At 42.3% G+C, this 14,808-nt stretch overlaps 1 long non-coding RNA gene across 1 annotated transcript in view; it reads right to left on the bottom strand.

The window, feature by feature from the left end:
• The window catches only part of LOC126100941 (uncharacterized), a 126,994-nt gene extending 112,904 nt beyond the window's left edge, over positions 1 to 14,090 (bottom strand). The window contains exon 1 of the long non-coding RNA XR_007522232.1: positions 13,993 to 14,090. This is a non-coding gene — a long non-coding RNA (uncharacterized LOC126100941). The remainder of the gene's footprint in view (positions 1 to 13,992) is intronic.
• Positions 14,091 to 14,808: the final 718 nt, after the last annotated feature.

The following is a 14,808-nucleotide window of genomic DNA, read 5'->3' as shown; positions in this document are numbered from 1 at the left end:
GGGTGGATTAAACATCCAGTTACTGTTGTGCCCACTTACCATTTTATGTGGCTTTACGACGGACAGGTTTTACATCCACCCACTTTTATTCAATCTGACAATGCCCCAAAAGGATAAAACGCTTCACTGATGTTAAATAATTTCGCAACCAAGACTAATTTTAATCTGAAATTATTTGAAAGTGGTTGCTGTAGTACCCTATCACAATGGGATAGAATAATTTTTATAACAATTTTACTTAATTTTCGTGTTTCTCACTCCCCGTTAAAGGGCACGCGCACTTGTGTGTGTGTGTGTGTGTGTGTGTGTGTGTGTGTGTGTGTGTGTGTGTGTCTATGTATGTGTTTTCACGAGCAAATTACGTATCTGCGTCATACGTTAGACATGATGGGCGCCTTGGGTACTCTTACTGACGCAGTTAGGCTGTTTCTTTCCCAAGTACTGACGATGCTTCAAAAGACCCCTTTGTCAAGTTACAACAAACACACTGTGGCGCAGTTGCTCTAACGGCGTTAACAGTTTCATTGTGCCTGTCCTTCACATGTCCGTTGAAATCGAAAAGTTGAAATTTTAAATTCTGTGCCAATGAGATACGTTTTCATTCTTGAGTCACTCTGGAACTGGGAGCACTACGCAGGCGCTAGACCATTGCAGACTTTAGCGACAGCGTTAGTAGCGACCTAGTTTTTTGTGCGACAGCGAGCCGTACACACCACGTATTGTAGCTGCCTGCATTTATTCATGAGCTTCTGCAAACTGGAAACTTCATCTGTGGGCGTGGCACTGTTCTCGTTGCCGCGCACGTGTATACGCGGCAAGATCTTTTCTTGGTTTATAATCTTCTGGGTAAAATATACTATTCGTTAAATTTTCCATAGACTCACCAGATTACATTTCATTTTATTTATTCTGGTGGTTTCTAACCCGGTGTTACAAGCGTCTTAAGTGTGTCTCGTGTAGTTGACTGTTAAGTGTGCGTTTATAGTGTTGCGTCGTCGTCGATGGTGGTTTGCGGTGAAGGTGATGGTGGTGGTGGTGGTGATGATGTGGAAAGAAACGACGAAATGGAGGGAGTGAAACCAGGTGACGTCACATAATCTACAGCTCTCGACTAGCACCAAGGGATCCGCCGGGATTAGAGTTACCTCAACAGTGTCACATGCGGCACTCCATGAGGCATTACATGGAGGTTCAGCAGAACTATTTGTAAAATCATAAAAGTTCGTTTAGGGTTGGTCTTTTGTCGATGACTGAACGTATTCGTAAAATGGAAATCAAAGGAAATTCATACATCGGTTAGAATATCTCGTTAAAGTAAGGAAGGATAAGAGTTTTGAGAAGTCGCGTTAAACATCACAGAGCGAGATTGTTGCATTTCGTTCCGCTAGCAATGCGACAGTTTCACGTAAATTTTTGAAAGAATACACTGTCATTTGACGTCTGTTACTATATTTTTCTTATGCACAATATAGATTTCGACTTTTCCACCATTCTTGAGTAAAATGCTAAAAGTTCTTAGACCATTAACACAACATATCTGGTAAAGTCTAGGAGGCTTTAGCATTGTACCGGATAATAGCGTGAAAACTGAAATCTAGATTGTACAGAAGAAAATTACAGTACTGTACAGTCAAATGAAGGTGTATTCTTTCAAAAAATACTGTATGAGTGCGGCTCAGCACCATCGAAAAAATTCACCTTAGTTCCCTCTTGAGTGAGTGAGAAGCGAATAGTGGTAACCGAAGTCCTGACAAGAGCAGACAGGACTTATTTATTCTATATCGAGGATTAAACGTTTGACAGTAACAGAATCTCAGTGGAGACATTTATCAACATATGTGGCGGATTGGCAACAGCCAAAGTAGAAAAATTCCGCACTATTAAAAACACGTTGTTATCAAGCTCGTTGCTTCCGTTATCGTAGCCAGACATTATTCTGAAACACATTGCCAACAAAATACGCACGCACACAGCAGTGGTAACGGGGAGGGAGGAGGGTTTAAGCGTTCGGCGAGCCATCAAAAATCACACAGACGTTACATTTCATTAGCGGTTTCTGTTGTCACAGGAATCATCTTCAGGTCATGCTATTGCCATGGAAGTATATCAACAAATTTTTCATTTTCACATACATACGACGACAAAACTCAGTTCAGTGGCATAAACTAGAAAAGATCAAAGCGGAATACTCGAAGGCACTTATTTTGTGGATGTGTCTGACTCAAACACGAATGATAGCACAACTTCAAATAGTTCGAAAAAGAGCCTTCTCATCGTTTTATAAACGTTGCCAAATGCTTGACGGCCAATGGAGGCGAATAAATGTACTCTGCTGTTTTCCTTTTTTGTACCATAAATTGTAGATCTCTTTGGTAGCAACATGAGTTAAAATGGCTCTGACCACTATGGGACTTAACATCGATGGTCATCAGTCCCCTAGAACTTAGAACTACTTAAACCTAACTAACCTAAGGACATCACACAACACCCAGTCATAACGAGGCAGAGAAAATCCCTGACCCCGCCGGGAATCGAACCCGGGAAAATATCTTCCTTAAAAATATGCTCTATTCGTATGACGTATTGACTAACTGCGACTTTCAGAGTGACGCCTCAGTGTGTTGGATTTATAGTATGTAGTTTCCTTAAAATCAGAAGCGATGCAGATATTTAAGTGGGTAAACGAATAAGAAAAACTACAGTTTCTTCGAATCTCACACTTATGATTCAGAAGAAATATGAAGACCTAACCAAGGTTGCTTTGTTCACACACTTATGCTTAATTTTGTTCTTATGGCTAGAACAACACAGATTTACCACTAGCGATCGTAGAGTCGTTTTGTTAGTGACTGACTGCAGTGATTGCGTGATGGATCATCTGGTCGATCTCATGTTTCATTTCATTCATTATATACCACCGTGTAAATCTTTCAAGTGGCTTATTCAGCAAATTTTTTTTAATTTCTGAATGAAGGTTTGAGAGGACAAGGACTTCCAACACATACTATAGGGGGTAAGAATTTGAACATGGTAAGTATCAATGCACTACCAAAGAAAAAACCGGTAACTTATTTCAACAAGAAGAGAATGAATACCATGCACGTCAACGTACAGAATAACTTTGTTCTGTTCTGTTCTGTTTTGAAAGTTAATAGTCCCCGTGCAGAGCCAAACTTACTTACTACACTACAAATTAAAAAAATCCATTGTTGTTATATTTTTTTCATACTCGGTCTTAATCCCTGTACTGGTTTCTGTTTTGAAGAGCGAAAAGAAATTAAATGAAACCTAACTTGCGTGATTGTTGATACCCAACCCAGATGTGAGGATGAAATCTTTCTGACTGAGGCTGACGTAGACCTTGAGAGTGACATTTCGTGTTTCCTTCAAAGCTGATGTGCACGGTACTGACTGTTAGTGAAACTACCGCAGGAAAAGTCCAAGTTAGAACGTTAGTTTAAGCTGACTGCACGATGAGCCGAGAGTATTAGTCCTGCTTGTCGTTCCATGCCGGAAAGACGCTAGCACGTTTATCCTAGATGACTGCGCAGCCAAGCAGTTTCACGGAAAACATTTCTGCAGAGGCGAGAAGCGAGAGAAAACCAGGAAATGTCCCTTCACGCACGCCTTGAAACATGTTGCCTGCTCGCTGACTTGCTACTTCAGGTACAGGTGCAGTTTTTGCGTCCGTAATTGTTCTAGAATGCGTTCTAGGACGACACGGTCACTTTGCTCCAAGATTTATGGCTGTACAGTCGTCTAGAGTGTCAGTCCGGTTCTGCACGTGCAGTTATGCCAACTGCAAGTGAACAATATGAGCCATTACTGAACTGCGAATATTTACAAAGAGTAAGTGTAAGGAAAGTCATTATTGCAGTGCATTTATTTAACTGTAACGCCGATAGACAATGGCGAACTTTTCGAAGTCATGTCACGATGTTAAGCTCTTTTAAATAGGCCCTTTTTCATGTAGTACAGATCGCCTCTGATTTTGGAACGCTGGCGCTCCAGGTTTAAGTCATCTGTGGTTTCTCTAAATCATTGACGACTCCTTTGAAATTACAGTTAAGTATCCATTCCAGTCCGTCTGCTCGTTGAAGATAGCCTGTGGAAATGTAGCTGCCATTCTTTCTTTCTTTATTCGTTTAACCCCCTTTTCACAAGAAGGACTATAAACAATACCCGTCCACCTTTAAAACAGCGGAGAATTTTTGGCAGAACTGCAGTTACCATTGTCGTTAACAGCAGTTTCTGCAGGTACAGAAACTCTGTCCTTGAGCTGACAAAATGTACATAATATCCCAACTTTCTTAAGATGTGCTTTCACTACCAAGTAAACTTCCGCAAGTAGTTCGCAGAAGCTACCTCTGCAAGTCCTCTGGCGTTGAAACAACCCGAGAAAAACGACTTCCTCGAGTTTATCCACAGTCCACATGTAAGTTTCGCATTTTACTAAGTTTCTAGCGTATTACCGCAAGTGCTTGCCGAATTTGCCATTTGCTGAAAGTTTTTCTCAAACTTTCAGAAGCTTTATGTGTTCGATTCAGGTTCGAAAATATCAGTACCGAAAAGGAGAAAGGCGCGATGACAGCTGGACCGAAACAAACGTACCGTCGAAACCTCTAAACATATAGTGTGTTACGCGTGTAAGTGCAGACGATGTGATCATTGGTATCTTACTAAAATCATCATTATCATCATCATTTATTGCATTACCGGGCCTTTGAGGCCTATAGCAGAAGAACAATAGGGAAAAAAACATAAAAAACACAAAAAACAATAAAAGGAGGTCACAAGAGAGGAGTTATTTGCTGCAGATGGTACTCCATCTTTTTCGGTCTCTAGTATCATCCTCCACAGCCACCGGTTTCACTTCTTGAAGATCGTCGTCACTCGATTCTTACATCACGTTCTTGGGCGTCCTCTCGGGCGTTTTCCTGTGGGTTGAGAGTGGAGGATTCTCTCAGGAAGGGATCTGTCCGCTCGTAAGATGTGAACAAACCATTGTAGTCACCTCCGTCCCAATACTCGTCTAATGTGTGGCTTTCCAATCCTCTGGTACTGGTCATCTTTCTTTGTTCTTTCCCATTTATCTACCATGTTATTGTAGACGGGTCCATAGACCTTCCGAAGTACCTTTCTCTCAAACGCACGTATTGAATCTTCTGTCGTTGCTGATGTCGCCCTAGTTTCACAACCGTATGAAAGTACTGGCCTCACCAGTATCGTGTACAGATGGACTTTGTTCTTCTGGGATATCACACGAGATTTCAAAAGATTGTTCAGTCTAAAGAACACGCGATTAGCACTTGTTAGGCGTTGATGTACTTCTTTCTTTATAGAATGATGGCAGAAATTCGCAACACCAAGATGGAGTTGTGAAACTTAAAGGAAAGATGGTAGGCATGTTTTTACATCTGAAAGACGATGTCTACTTAAATTTCGCCCCAATCGCATAAGTGTGGCGCTAGGAACTCCACTGCGGGACTGCAAATCAGGTTTGCTTTAAATACACGCTGTAACGGTCGTGAGCGTTAGTTAGCTTTGAGACTGGACGTGTTGAGTTTATGTTAGTCAAGAATGTCTTTGAAGCGACAGAAATACCATTATCAACACCTCAGTGAGTCTGAGCGATGTAGCGTAATGGGGCTTCAAGAAGATGGATATTCCTACTGCAATATTGCAGAAAGCCTTGGCAGCAATGTAGCCACTGTGCATGATTGCCAGCAGCGCTGGTCACGGGAATGAGCAGTAGCAAGGTGACTTTGCTCCGGACAGCCATGTGGTATTACCGAGAGGGAAGACCATCGTATTCGGCGTATGGCCCCGGCTCACCGTACTGCATCTGCATCTGCATCAGCAATTTGAGCAGAAGTTGGCACCGCAGTGATGCAACGAACTATTAGAAATCGGTTACTTCAAGGACAGTTCCGAACTAGACGCCCTGTAGATGCTCCGAGCCAGGCGCCCAAACACCGCTATTTGCGACCTCAGCGGTGTCTGCCGAGAGATAATTGGAGGGCACGGTGGTTAGAAGAACAGTTGAGGGTGTGCAACCAACCAGTCTGCGTTCTACACACATTGGGCGTACCTCTCGAGTTATCGTCTGTGGTGCGGTATCGTTTGACAGCAAGAGCACTATCGTGGTTATCCCACGCCCCCTGACTGCAAATTTGTACGTTAGTTGATGATTCGATGTGTTGTCCTGCGATTCATAAACATCATTCCAGGGGGTATTGTCTAACAGGATAACGCTCGGTCATATACCGATGCTGTAACCTACATCTACATCCATACTCCGCAAGCCACCTGATGGTGTGTGGCGGAGGGTACCTGGAGTACCTCTATCGGTTCTCCCTTATATTACAGTCTCGTATTGTTAGTGGAAAGAAAGATTGTCGGTATGCCTCTGTGTGGGCTCTAATCTCTCTGATTTTATCCTCATGGTCTCTTAGCGACATATACGTAGGAGTGAGCGATATATTTCTTGACTCCTCGGTTAAGGTATGTTCTCGAAACCTCAACAAAAGCCCGTACCGAGCTACTGAGCGTCTCTCTTGCAGGGTCTTCCACTGGAGTTTATCTAACATCTCCGTAACGCTTTCGCAATTACTAAATGATCCTGTAACGAAGCGCGCTGCTCTCCGTTGGATCTTCTCTATCTCTTCTATCAACCCTATCTAGCACGGATCCTACACCGGTGAGCAGTATTCAAGCAGTGGGCGAACAAGTGTACTGTAACCCACTTCCTTTGTTCTCGGACTGCATTTCCTTAGGATTCTTCCAGTGAATCTCAGTCTGGCATCTGCTTTACCGACGATTAATTTTATATGGTCATTCCATTTTAAATCACTCCTAATGCTTACTCCCAGATAATTTATGGAATTAACTGCTTCCAGTTGCTGACCTGCTATACTGTAGCTAGATGATAAAGGATCTTTCTTTCTATGTATTCGCAGCACATTACACTTGTCGACATTGAGATTCAATTGCCATTCCCTGCACCATGCGTCACTTCGTTGCAGGTCTTCCTGCATTTCAGTACAATTTTCCATTGTTACAACCTCTCGATATACTACAGCATCATCCGCAAAAAGCCTCAGTGAAATTCCGATGTTATCCACAAGGTCATTTATATATATTGTGAATAGCAACGGTCCTGCGACACTCCTCTGCGCCACACGTGAAACCACTCTTATTTCGGAAGACTTCGCTCCATTGAGAATGACATGCTGCGTTCTGTTATCTAGGAACTCTTCAATCCAATCACACAATTGGTCTGATAGCCCACATGCTTTTACTTTGTTCATTAAACGACTGAGGGGAACTGTATCGAACGCCTTGCTCTACTGAGCGTCGACATGTTGCTATGGCCTGCGCGATCACCAGATCTGTCTCCAATCGATGACATAATCGGACGACAACTCCAGCGTCATTCACAACCAGCATTAACCGTCGCTGTATTGACCGACCAAGTGTAACAGCCATGGAACTCCAGCCCACAATCTGACATCCGGCACCTGTACAACACAATGCGTGCACGTTTGCGTGCTTGCATTCAACATTCTGGCAGCTACATCGGCTTTTAATGTACCAGAATGTCATTTTTGTGATGACTTGTCTCACGTTTACATTAACTTGTGATCGCGCACTGTTAATCACTTCAACATGTTACCTAGAAAAATGTATTTCTGAAACTTCGTTACTCTAAATTAATTACTTTTTGGAGTTGTGATTTTTTTCCCACTCTGTGTGTATCAATTTCAGCGTGCTCGCTGGTTTTTCTGTGTGTCTAACGGTCATCCCACAAAAAAGTCACATAACTACCAGACGTATTCTACACGATCGTAACTCCACCACTATTTGGACTACACCAGTCAGTATAGACTAAGCGTTCTGCGTCCCACTGCAACAACTGACCTGCTTCCCAGGAAAAAATAAGCATTAATGGTTTCCCCTTGCCACTTGGAGAGAATAATCAACCTAAAAGCATATAACTCCTAACAGCTATAATTATAAGACTGCAAATGAAATATATACTGATGTAGTGTTGTTCAGTACTCTATCCTCAGTCACCAACAGAAATATCTGCACTTACAAGCTTAACACCGGTTATGTAATTGGACATCGTCAGCCAAGGAAGTGCAAAATAAATTTACAGATCACTTTCTTTCACCAGAAAAGTAGTATGTCAGTACATACGTATTTAAATTTTAGGTGACTTTTAATATTAGCGTAAACATAAATGCATTATGAGTACATTTATAACAGAAGTAATAAATACTGTTTACAAAAATCGAAGTGTAATTGAAAGGCGAAGCAGGTATAGTTTGCGGACTTTTTGTTTCCGTTTTTGAGTATTTTATTGTACAACAGACAAGAGAAGTGAAACCTGCATACAGCACTCTCACGAATCTTTTAATCTGAACGAAGCATAATAACTTTAGTTTATTCACTAGTGTTTTTTGATGACTTCAACATGCACACCTCTGTATCCATTTCTTCACCGAAACAGTTCTTTAGTTCTGTTTTTCTTCACGATTTTTTTCCCATAATAATGATGAGACAACGGTGGCGACTGCTATGGTTTTTCAACACGACACCGTAAATTCCCAGAAGTTTGCCTATCTCATGGCGCAACTCTAGTAAAAACACTTCTCCAAATACTTGTATCAAGTTCCTGAAATTAAATTACTCAAGCGACTTGCAGAAATAAACTTGCGCAAGCTTTTTTGTAATGTAAACCCTTCACCAAGTGCTTGCAGAAGTTACTTGCGGAAGTTACTTGCTAGCAGACAAACGTCTTTACGACGAAATCGATGGAACAGGTTCAGAACAACTACGTAGAAGTCTGTTGTCTCAGTTTTTTCAAAATATTAATTGTCGGCATTGATTTAGCATAAAGGAAAACTAATATAGCTTCAACATGAAGTGACGCTTACTCAGAATATCATTCCCCTTTAAACGACTGTTGATATTTTTCATATTTGTGGCCGTAGTGTCCGTAGTTGCTTTAAATTCTTGAGGATATTTATGTTCTGTCGTTGCAATTACAAAAATGCGTGTTTTTATTTTTTTATTTTTTTATTACCAGACGCGTCTCGCTTTATTGAAGTAAAGCATCATCAGTGGTCTGTAATTAAGTTACTTACAGTTTGATTTGCTTTAGGGTCGAAAAACAGAGTAAGTTGATTTGTACTTACGGTGTTTTCAGTCGATTTCTCGCTCACATCAGGAAATGCTGTCTGCCAGCACATTTTTGTTTTTCTGCTTTAGAAACTGATAATTTTGGTCTAATTTTGAGTTGTTCTACAGCACTATGTATTTCTTATGTTTTTCACAACACATTTTTATGCATACCGCTGTATAAAGTGGAACGTATCCGTCAACAGTACTGATGGTTGATCGGAGGTTGTGCAGAGAAATTAAGTTGTGAGACTTGAGTTTCTCCTGGCATTTACAGTGTTCAAATAACTTATAGGAATGCAGCCGAGTGCCGTCGTCGACAGACGCCGATATTTCGACGAGTGACCATTCTGTCATTCTAAGGGCAAGATTGCAGCAAATAAGGGCTGTGCAAGTGAAATTAAAACCTCAAAATTTTTTGCTAACAGTTCGTACTAATTGCCGACTCATCAGTCAAGTTGTAGCCATAACTACAAAACAACTTTCGATATATTTAGCATGTTGGCAGTAACCATGAATAACACACAAATATTTCTCCCTCACCTCCTCCACTTCAGACATATATCCTTGGGGAAAACTACCAACTAATAAACGTCTGATTCATGACCATACTGCGGTCTAAGACTGTGGATATCATTGGCGTACCTTCTCACCTAACTTCTTCCTGTCTAACTGGGAACCAGAATTTCCATCCCATTATTAACCAACTCTCAGTTTTCCTCAGCCTTTTCTTCAATTATTTTATCTCCCAATTACTACCTGCCATTTCTCACTTATCCCCGTTCCAGTTAACATCCTCATCAGGTTTGATTATTTTGATACTGCTGCCTTGCCTTTCTTTTGATATATCATTAACCGAATTTGGCAAGGACGTAACATAATGGAATTTGGCAGGAACTTAATATTATCAAAATGGTTTTTATCACAATGTTAATAGGGCTTACATTAATAAAATATTCACTACTTTACTTACATTCTTTGTTATTACGTTCATAACAATCGTTCTGTGTGGGTGACCGAGTTTCTATTCACACTTCAGCGTCGACTGTGAAGAAAAACTAAGAACACCAAGTTAGATCTAAGCCGGCTGCGCAGCTAGGTGCCTAGTAATTTCGTATGCACTCTACAGGTGGAGTATAGCGGACCCCGTGCTAGACGGGATTAGCTCTAAGAGGTAATCGAAGACTGTAAATCAAGAAATGTTATTATTTCCATTACAGATTAAAATTAAAAAAACTTCAAATATGAAATTACAGACAGGTTATCAGAAAAACAGCCGAATGGTACGGAAAAGTACGACGGTGCCTGGAAAGCAATGCTTCACATTTCTTTCTTCAAAAACCATTTGTTCCGCACAAAAAAAATTACACACACGAAAGAATGATCTTTTATCTACAAACCCTAATTTTCCACGTACTCTCCTTCCTCTTCTACGGCTTTCCTGCAGCGTCACACAAGAGAGTATATGCCCTCTACGTACAAATCCTTATTCTAGTCATGAAGCTATTTCTTCACTGTGCGAATCACCCCCTCGTCATCCTCAAAATGTGTTCTTCTCTACAGCCCAAACGCGTATAAGTCCGAGGCAGCTAGGTCAGGGATGTCGTGTGCATGGGTTAACACTGTCCAGCTCAGTTTCGTGATGTACTAACAAGTTCTCAAACTCCTGCGAGGACGAGTGTTATCACGTTGAATAAGAACATCCCCTGAGTTGGTACGGCGCCGAAGCCGCTGGAAGCCCATCTTCAGAGCGAGAACTTCAGCGTTACAGTGTATAAAGTGTGGCAGTCGTGGACGATCTTCCCACTCGCTGTAAATCGTGGAGCTCCGCCGAACCGACTTCTGATGGCCTCATCGTCTGTGCCGCGAACGGCCTTGTCGCGGTCACTACACCGATGCCCCTGAGATCACCAAAGGTAAGCGGTCAGTACTTAGATGGGTAGCCGCCTGGGTACGCAGTGTGCTGTTGGCTGCTTTCCCTTTGCCTTTAGGGTAAAAGGCAGGACGGGTGGTGGCGTTAAGTCAGAAAACACCAGTCTTTGCGCTAATGTTCTGGGTTAAATTCCAAACCTCTCTGTAGCGTCTCATGAAGTGAGGGCATGCAGCACTAGTGATGGCGATCCGTCCGCCCTTGTTGCTATTCGATAGGATTAGGCGATGTGGCGCCACCGGATTTCACCCTCTCGTTTCTCTCATCGTCATCCAACACAAGCATGACATTACACTATACACACCCTATACAGTCACATTTATTGCATACATTTGCATATACATATCAGATACACTTAATCACACAACTCTCCCACTTCACGAAATTAAGATGTCATTGTACGCGAAGGACAGGAGAACATTCTAAATTAGACGAATGAACGTGAAATTTGGGGTCTCCCAGGCGATAGTGCCATACGACTTTACTCTTAAGTGTCAGTGTCTAGTGGTAACCGTACTCCTGTCGACTGCAGCCTTACGTGACACACACTTACGTGACTACAAAGTTTTCAGTGATGCTGAGCCACAAACATACAACATTTGCTGAAAGAATTCACCGCCATTTGACTGTATAATAATGTATTTTTCTTCTGTACACTCTAGATTTTAGCGTTTCCCCTAATATCGAGTACCATTCTAAACGTTATTAGACCACTGACACGACGTATCTGGTAAAGTCAGCCCAAAATATGTTTGCAAATAGCATAACAATGGTCATGGAATAGAAATAAGCTTGTAGGACCATAAAATAGGATTTTAATTTAAAAAAAAGTGTTTGAATACAGCAGCGTTTTGACTCACTAAACGATGTCATTACAAATCAATTATTTATTACTAAAAACGCAATGGGTTTTGGGATTACAACGAAACTCCAGAAGAAGGAACGATTTATTTTCGTCTGGCTTTTCTTTACCTTACTGCCATGTTAAAATTGGCTTATTTTGCCAAAACACATTGTGCTTTGCACAATTTCACCTCATTAACATGCTAATATAGTTGCAGTTCCGACAGAATCCGGAGACAGTCTATTATTAAACAAACAGCCGAGGACAAGAAAGGTGAGTATCTCATGAACAGCTCAGTATAAAACTAAATGTGTGATTCCTTCCCTTACGTTGTTACAAACCTATGTTAACTGTCATTTCACCAGCTATGGGTGTCGCTTACAATGATAACCTTATTTCACTGTAAAAAATCTGGAGTTACTTTTATATTTCAATAAATAAGAGAGTTTCACAAGTTAACTAAATTGCAAAATATTCTAATTTTGTGTGATATCATTGGCCAAAAACTCGTTTCAGTGTCTCGAACTATCTATGAGATATGAAGTACGTTATCGATGCTAACTGTCATTTCACCAGCTAGGGATGTCGCTTAAAATGATAACCTTATTTCATTGTAAAAAATCTGGAGTTATTTTAACATTGCAGTAGATAAGTGAGTTTGACAAATTAACTAAATGGCAAAATAATCTGAATTTGCGTGATATCATTGGCCAAAAACTCGTTTCAGTGTCTCGAACTATCTATACGGTATGAAGTACGTTATCGATATTTCAATGTCAATTTATCGTTTGCGCGTGTGACTGGAAGTGACTACACTACATACAACCAGTTTTATTGAGACAATAGATTTAAACCTTACATCAAGTTTAAAGACAATCTGAATATGTTAGCTAACTTTCGTACAAAGCAACGTATGGCCTAACCTACAGCAACTGGAAACTCACGGTGGCCCTATTTTTAATTGCAAACTATTCGAATTTCGCACAGTACCTTATTTAATGTCGAAATATCGGAATAACTATGGCAATTAACGAAATGATAGACAGTTAATTATGAAGCTGACGAATATGGCTACGAAATGCGAAAGAATCAAATTTTGTTACCGAATAGTTTTTTTAATAGTTTGAGAAAAAATTCTGAGTAGCCACCGTGCGTCCATTCCCGCGGTGTAGTCTAAATGGGCAGAAGCTTTTTCGTACATAACGCACAAAGTAGGCTCAGTGAATTGAGGCCCTTCCGAACAGAGGGGTGGACTCGCCCAGCACTGGGAAAGTTACGTCGCGCAAGCTCTACTATTGTGGTATCATAGATCGATACCGTCTTCACAGTTGGCAACGGAAGCGCACGTTTCCGATGGATGGTGACAGAGGTCTTGTGGACACCCATCGGATCCAATGATGCACACCCGCTGAGCCACACCTTCAGTGCCTCCTACTACGAGCACCCTCTGCCGCCGCAATATAGGGTAGCCGGCGGCAGCTACCTGTTCCAGTGTCAGTCCCAGTCGCAAAGTTCAACAGTCTTCAGTCTTAGTCAGCCTTCGACAGATTGCTCGTGCATTAGTAGCAAGAGTCTCACACTGCATGACACCCATACTTGCTTATTGTAATAGATGGACTTTATTGCTGTTTGTTCTTTTGTAAGGTTTCATTGCAATGAATGGAGGAATCTACGAGTTAAATAAAACTTCAGTTCACTGCGTTTCTGCTTCTGTCCAGCTTCCCAAAGACAACAGCTGCGGCACCACTTGTATCCCACCCTCCTTACCCTTGTGTACGAAGTAGTACACAACAGCTACTCTATCAAAAACTTGTGAAAACCGACAGTATCTCAAATCACGGATAGATTTTACAATCACTGATGGATAGATATGAGCTGATAGAATATCTACCAGAATCGTTTCATCAAAGATAAGCTTTGGTACCTCATGACATCGACATTTTTCTTCCAGTATTTTTATGGGTACGCAACTCTGCTTACGACACTTTTCGCTAGTACGCCGCGCCCCCTCGGTGCACAGCGCCGTACTCACCCGCCATGGAGGCGGCAGGGTAGGCGGGGTAGGCGGCGGCCGCGGCGGCGTCGAGGTGGTGGGCGGCGGCGGCGGCGGCGGCGGCGGGCTGGTCGTGGTGCAGGCGCGCGCCGTGCGCGGGGGCGGACACCCACGCGTCGCCGGCCGCCTTGCCGCCGTACTGCGGCAGCCGCGCGCCCGGCAGCAGCAGCCCGCTGTAGCCCGCCATGTTGTGGTGGTGGTGGTGGTGGTGGTGGTAGTCGTGCACTGCCCTGCGCAACACGTCACCCACTCAGTACCTCACTCTGGCACCCAGCACCCCACGACACCCCAATCTGCGTCGGGTAATGGGACACAGCAGGTCGGCGCCCTGGTTGATGCCGTGTTTCCTGACATCCGGAAAGCATTTGATACACTCTGCACTGCCGCTTAGTGAATAACATACGAGCTTACTCAGAATCGCAGCAGATATATGACTGGGTTAAACACTCTCGTGCAAATAGAGATTAACAGATCACTCTTAATGAAACGAAATCGACAGATGCGGCTGTACTTTCAGGAGTACCCTAAGAGCCTGTGATAGGACCATTTCTTTCTCTTTTCTGCCTTTAACTGTTTCGGTACAGAGTGAGCATTTCTATACAGGGTGATTCAACCGCCCCTACCGTTGTGTTTTATGCAATCCGCAACACCTTCAGATGCCACATGCACGAGATTTATATTCCCTCGATGACTTCATGCAAACTATTAGTCCTCAAGAACAAATTGTAAGTAGGCTGTTTATGTTTTCTTATCGGCAACGTTACGTAGCGCTCGGTATGAAAATCACTGGCTGTG

This window comes from Schistocerca cancellata, chromosome 9 (genome assembly GCF_023864275.1).
Source record: "Schistocerca cancellata isolate TAMUIC-IGC-003103 chromosome 9, iqSchCanc2.1, whole genome shotgun sequence".
Taxonomy (NCBI): Eukaryota; Metazoa; Arthropoda; class Insecta; order Orthoptera; family Acrididae; genus Schistocerca; species Schistocerca cancellata.
Note: the sequence above shows the minus strand (reverse complement) of the source record. Positions and strands in the feature narration are given on the sequence as shown.